The sequence below is a fragment of the Chironomus tepperi genome, unplaced genomic scaffold (assembly GCF_022539635.2).
Source record: "Chironomus tepperi strain 1889 unplaced genomic scaffold, CSIRO-AGI_Ctep_v1 contig_85, whole genome shotgun sequence".
Taxonomy (NCBI): Eukaryota; Metazoa; Arthropoda; class Insecta; order Diptera; family Chironomidae; genus Chironomus; species Chironomus tepperi.
The window spans coordinates 4,474,849-4,481,057 of NW_027226207.1; positions in this window are offsets into that span (position 1 = coordinate 4,474,849).

Below are 6,209 nucleotides of genomic sequence, written 5' to 3' on the forward strand. Positions count from 1 at the left end.
AATGAATGCAAATGATTCCAAGAATGAAAAAATTGACATTTTGGAGTTCTTATCTTGTCATTAAAATGATATTATATGAAATATACCTACACACAAACAATTCTGATCATCATTTAATCGGCTCCTTAGTCACACGAAAGGATTTATTCTTCCACAAGATCTGCATTTGAAGGAAGATGCTTCAAACCAGTTTGTACTTTAACTTCTTATTCTGATTGCTTTTTTATAATCTAAATAAAAGAAACTGGATTTTAAATTTTGTAAATCAGAATGACTTTCTTTTTTTTTTGAAAATGACGATATCTTCATGAAAATCCAAAATTGAATTTTGAAGCTGCTTACAACATGTGTTATCAATCAAGCTTAACAACAGCAGCGTAACGGAATTTTAAAAAACAAACGGCAAAACTGAAACATTTGTAAGGTTTTTGTATGATCACACGCATCAAGCTTGCTCGCTTAAGCTATGATAGTTGAGCTATTTGTATGTTTTCAAGCTTATGTGACTATTTAGTGGTTCGTGTCTTTGATAAAACGGAAGTGAAAGTTGTAAAAATTGTTTAAATAACTGTTGGATGTAATGAATATTATTTAGGCTGCTGGTTGGGTCTTGAAGATTAAAATGCTGTGTAAAATTGGACTCAATACTGATTTAGAGACAATTTAAAGAGCATAATATGAGCATATAGAATTAGAATTTAAAAGCTTGTTGTTCTAACAGACAATGAGCATACTCACCTCAATGAGGTTGCTCAGGAATATATTCATTCAATTGATGCACCTTGTCTGTTCAGAATGGATCATTCAAATTCAAAATCAATGCACTTGGACCATCTTCGAGTTCATTAAATCTCAGTTTATCTCTTCAATGATATGTAGTTAGCATCAACGGTCGAAGCATTTCCTAGTTGGCTTGATCATAGTCACGATTGCGGTCTCAAAATTCATCAAAATCGAAAATTCGTGAAATCCTAGTTAGCATCAAAATTAATCAATTTAATCTAATTGATAGGATTCTGTCATGTTCTGCATTTATAGTGGAAACTCCCAAAATACCAAAAACTAGTTTCTTCGATCAGATCTTCAATATCAACAGCAATTAAAGAACACATCAAATCTCATTCAAACAACTTTTACCGCGGTACTTCTCACAAATTCCAACTCTTAAAATCTGCAAAATCATCAATTGAATTTAGAAAAAGTTGCCAAACATACACACAAACTGGAATCTTGCAATTCTCCTCAATGTCACGCAAGAAATTGCTTTTAAAAAGTGTTTTTTTTTTCTTCATTACTTCAAGGTTTATCAATGAAATTTATATACATATATATTTGAAACACTTTTAACGCCAGCTGTGCAAGCTTTTCAACAAACAACAAAAAAAAAATATTAAAGGGTCAAAGATATTCGAAAATGAATAAATGAATTTCATTACCACTTTGCGCTACTCTTGCGTAAGATAAAAACTTGTACATGAGATCATGTGTACACATAAAAGTATTTCCAAAATCTTACGTATATAGTGTGGAAGAATAATTACAGATCATCTCAAATGCGCACAAATGTAAATTCGGTAGGAAAACAATGAAACTGAAAGTGCTATTTCTCGGTTTTGTGTGTTGGACGCAAGCATTAACTTATTTACTAGATGTACATAAACGCTAATTAATGAATTATTATTCTTATTTTTGGTGGATTTTGGAGTCGTTTGAAGATGATGGTTGGGGAATTTGAAGTCGAACTTGAACTATTTTTGAACAATTTCTTTCTGGTTTTGCTCAAGGGTTCTCTGTATAGGAACCAAGACTTACAGGTTTCGTACTCAAGATTTGTCAAAGCCGAGACTCCAAGAAACCATAACTCTGGTCATTTTCATAGATTTTTGATGTCAGTATTGATATTCAAGCATTATCAAAAAGGGTACCAAAGTCTGTACAGTATTAGTTAAGCGTTGCAAATGTCTTGACTTCGAAAAATCATTCGGAACGTCTCAATCTAGATCTTCTTTCAAGCAAAACCGAACAAGACCGAGTAGGGCCGAACAATACCGAGTAGGGCCGAACAAGACCGAGAAGAGCCGATCAGGGCCGAATAGGACCGAAAAGTTTGCAACAAGTCCGAGCAAGATCGATTCTCCTACTAATTCAACTTGATTTATACACTTCAAAATTCCCAGCATCCTCAGATTCCCATTCTAATCACTAAACAGCTATACATCATAGCCTCACCACGCAACCTTAAGCTGATTCCAGGGTCAAACCATTTTTCTTACTTCAATTCAAGAGAAATGTAAGAAAATTTTGAAATTTAAGCCATCGAGTTTGCATTTGATCAGGTTATGAAAGTATGTTGAATGCTATAAATTAGTATTGATTTTGCACATTTTATGCGTAATTTGTGTGAAGTAATTTCAAATTGAACATCTTTGGTATTTTGTAAGAAGTATTTTGGTTAACGAAACGTGCGGATTTTAGAGATATGCATCAATATCTGGCGTATTTACGCAGTTATATGTGTTGAAAAAAGGAACTGATGAAACTGGAAATGTTGCTTGATGATTTGCATTTTTTAGCTGATTTTATAATCTGTATAGCATAATTATTGTCCGGAATCAATCTTTGATCACTTCCACAATTTTATTCTTGATAGCTATTTGCTGCTGATATGATGATTTGCTGATATGATACTTCCTAGTCTTAATTTATGAAAAATTTGCAAAATCCTCAAAAAAAGGCTATTAAACTTTTTCAAGGACATCGATATTTTGACTATCGGACGTCCTCAAAATAAATAATATTATGTCTGGTAAGTTTACGATAAGTCGTAAAATTGTGGTTATGCAAAATTCTGTGTTTTTCCGAATCTTTTTGCTTGCTGCTTGTTGATCAACGATTTATTATAAAAAGTAGGAAGTTCTTGTCAACATCTTGCATTAATAAGCAGTTTCACAATGCTATCCAGGGTGCTAACTCAACTTATAAAATGTTGTTGCGCTTGAAAAATTAAGAACTATAAATGATGCATTTTCATTAGTTATTTAGATTTGATTTATGGGTAGTAGATGAATTATGAATGTCAATATTCTAGAAAACAGCCCCGGAAGGACGCCCAAAAGGTGATGTATTATTATGAAGACCTGCGTGACTTTAGACTGAAAGTGAACCTAACTAATTTGGCTCTGGAAAAGAGTTATGCTGACCAATGCCTAGATTATTCGACCTTTTTTACGACGTGTGTCTTCCGGAAGTAGAGCTGTAAGTAGATTAAGATTTTGTATAGAATAGTTGACTATCGCCGAGCTCTATTCAGAGCTGAGTTAACTAAAATACATAAGAACTAGTCATTAACGGGACATTGATATGACATTAACTAGTTATAGAGTATTTTTGTCCATTAGGGTCAACTAGTTTAGATAGCTGTAATGACATAATGTTTAGAACGTCAGACATCTGACTCTAACGACCCGGGTTCGATCTCAAGGAAAGTCAAGTCGAATTCGCGTTCCTATAGTTGTTTTTAGAAATCATAATCTTGTGACATTTTCAATATATTCAGTCTGACGATGCCAATCAAATAAATTTTAATTAATTTAACAACTAAATTCTTACTAAAAATGCTGTTAAAATCTTCACCTATATATTCTTTAATTAGCATCATTTAAGAACTTGCAGTTACTTAACTCTTCAAAAATTCCCCTTTTTGAGATCAAATTAACAAAACTTCCAAAATGACAGTGCACAAATCCAAACCCAGGGTAAACGGAAAGTGTCCTGCTTTTAGCATTCATATTTTAGCAGTGTCCTGGTTTTAGCACTCATGTTTGAAATTTTAAAAACCGTTTAAAATTTTTAGATCAAAATTAATTAATTCTTGAATTTAAGACATATATTTCAATTATTATCGTTAATTGATTGATAACTTGCAGAAATAATATCATTAAACTTGATTAATTCAGCAAATATCAATTAATATTATCGTTAAAAAAATTTGTATTTTTACCGTTAATTTTTTATTCAAATTTCAAGTGCTAAGAACAGTACAAATTCTTGTAAAACCGTACAAAAATAACTGTCACTTTTTCTATTCGTTTACCCTGGATCCAAACAATCATTTTGCAGCACTGTTGCCAAAATTCATAAAATCTCAGTCAAATCTCAACAACAAATCCATAAAGAATATTACTTAATGTAATCTGAAACTAAATTTAATGCTTTCAAGTACATAAAACAAAGCAAATAAACAATTTTGTAAATCTTCAAGCTTGTCATGAAGCTATTTTGGTCAGTCCTGCATGAAGAAGTAATGGTCTTAACATCATCGTATTATGAAATCGAGATATATGTATAATCAGCAAGTGAATTTACATCTTCTTCAGTTTTTTTTTATATCTCACATATAACCTTGGTTCTGAGACACAGCATTACAATCGAGCTCGTCTTCTCAATGAATGAAAATGAATGCTGAAACTGATTTGTTTGTAGGACAAAAGCATTAATTTAAGGTGAATGACAACTAAGTCTATGTCTGGTGTAAGATACATCAACCTTTAAATTTACATATTACAAGCTTCAATCGATCGATCTTTATAATATTTTTGCCTTTATCTTACTTCCGATTTCATTATGACCATCAAAAATACCAGTTATTTGTAAGCTTCGATTTTCGTAGCTTTATGACAAAAATAGTCAGTATATTGATGCATTGGACATAGTTTGAGAGATTTTGATGCTCAATGGTCCATACCTCATCATTGAAAGATTCTGGTAGCTCACTAGCTATCGTCCATCTCCAATAAATGCATTCCTCAACCTTTAATGTCAATTCCATACCGATTACGTGCCAAAATGAAATGTAAAAGTCACAAGGGGAATCATCAACATATCCACTAAATTAAATACATCCATTTCTGACATTTTTGACAAAAACTTTACAGAAGTAAAACTTTTATTGCTTACATTTTGACGATGCAATAATTTTAATGTTGAAATGGCGTTTATAATAACATGAATCAATTTTGGTACGTCTATAATCCGATTTATTGCTGATGGATGTGTAAATTGGAAAAATAAATTGCATCAAAAGATTGAAAGCTTGATCTTTGGTGTGACAAATTGGAGATGACATGATGTCTGTCAAGAAGAATTGTTAAGAAATTCTATCCGGAGTAGACATAAATACGTTAAGACTAGATGATGGCAAGTTAATGTCCAGTTGATGACTAGTTTTAACGTATTTTTGTCCAATCGGGTTTGTATTTTGCTCAAAAAGCCCGTTTAGTACCGGATTCTGACTCAATCTTACGGCGAAAGATGCGACACGTCACCTTGTGCCGCTCGAGAAGCAAGTCTGATCAAGTAAAATGACAATCTGCTTGCTGAACTAAGGCATTTTGGTCCCTGGACTATTTCAACACAAATCATCGCCTTAATCCTTCGTCATTATCACTAACCTCTTCCGTAATACAGGAAGGAAGCAACATTTTTCAAGATCCAAAAACTCCGATAATTTTTTGTCCAAAAACCAGCAAAAAATAAGCAACACTTCAACATTTCACTCATTCATTCATTTGAGAACGTGCAAAAACGAAACTTTTTTTTTTACGCAGAATTTCTCGTTTTTGAATCCAGTAATAAAATAAATCTAACCTTAAGGAACAGTTCAAAATGACTCTTGATGGCATTTTCAAACCAATTCCGATCCTCGTGATTCTGCTTTTTACTCTTATTTTTATTATTATCACTAAGCAGTCCCACACAAGCATAAAAAATTCCTGATTTCAATACAACCTTCCACATAAAAATGAAGATACATCCGTGAATTAATTAATAAAAATGCAAAGGAATTTTTTTGTTAGATAATATTTGTGGATATTTCTAGATGGATACGCTAGACGAGGCTAACAGCCTCTTTGAAGGATAATTGATGACTTGTACTATTGATTTTTGAGGACTTCCTAAATATCAGATGCATAAAATTAGATTTGAGTGGTTATTGGTGATATTTTGAGGGAATTGGGGTCTGTTACTGCATGATATTTAAAGATTTAGTGACAGAATACCCACTGTACTCCATTTGGTCAGTAAGTCTTGGAAAGCGTTGGCAAATTCAACCAAAACTCTAATGAATGGTCAAAGAATCGGTACTTGGTGGGAATCGAACCCTCATTTTGACGAAGTAAAGTACCAATTTCAAAGTTGCCGATCTGTTT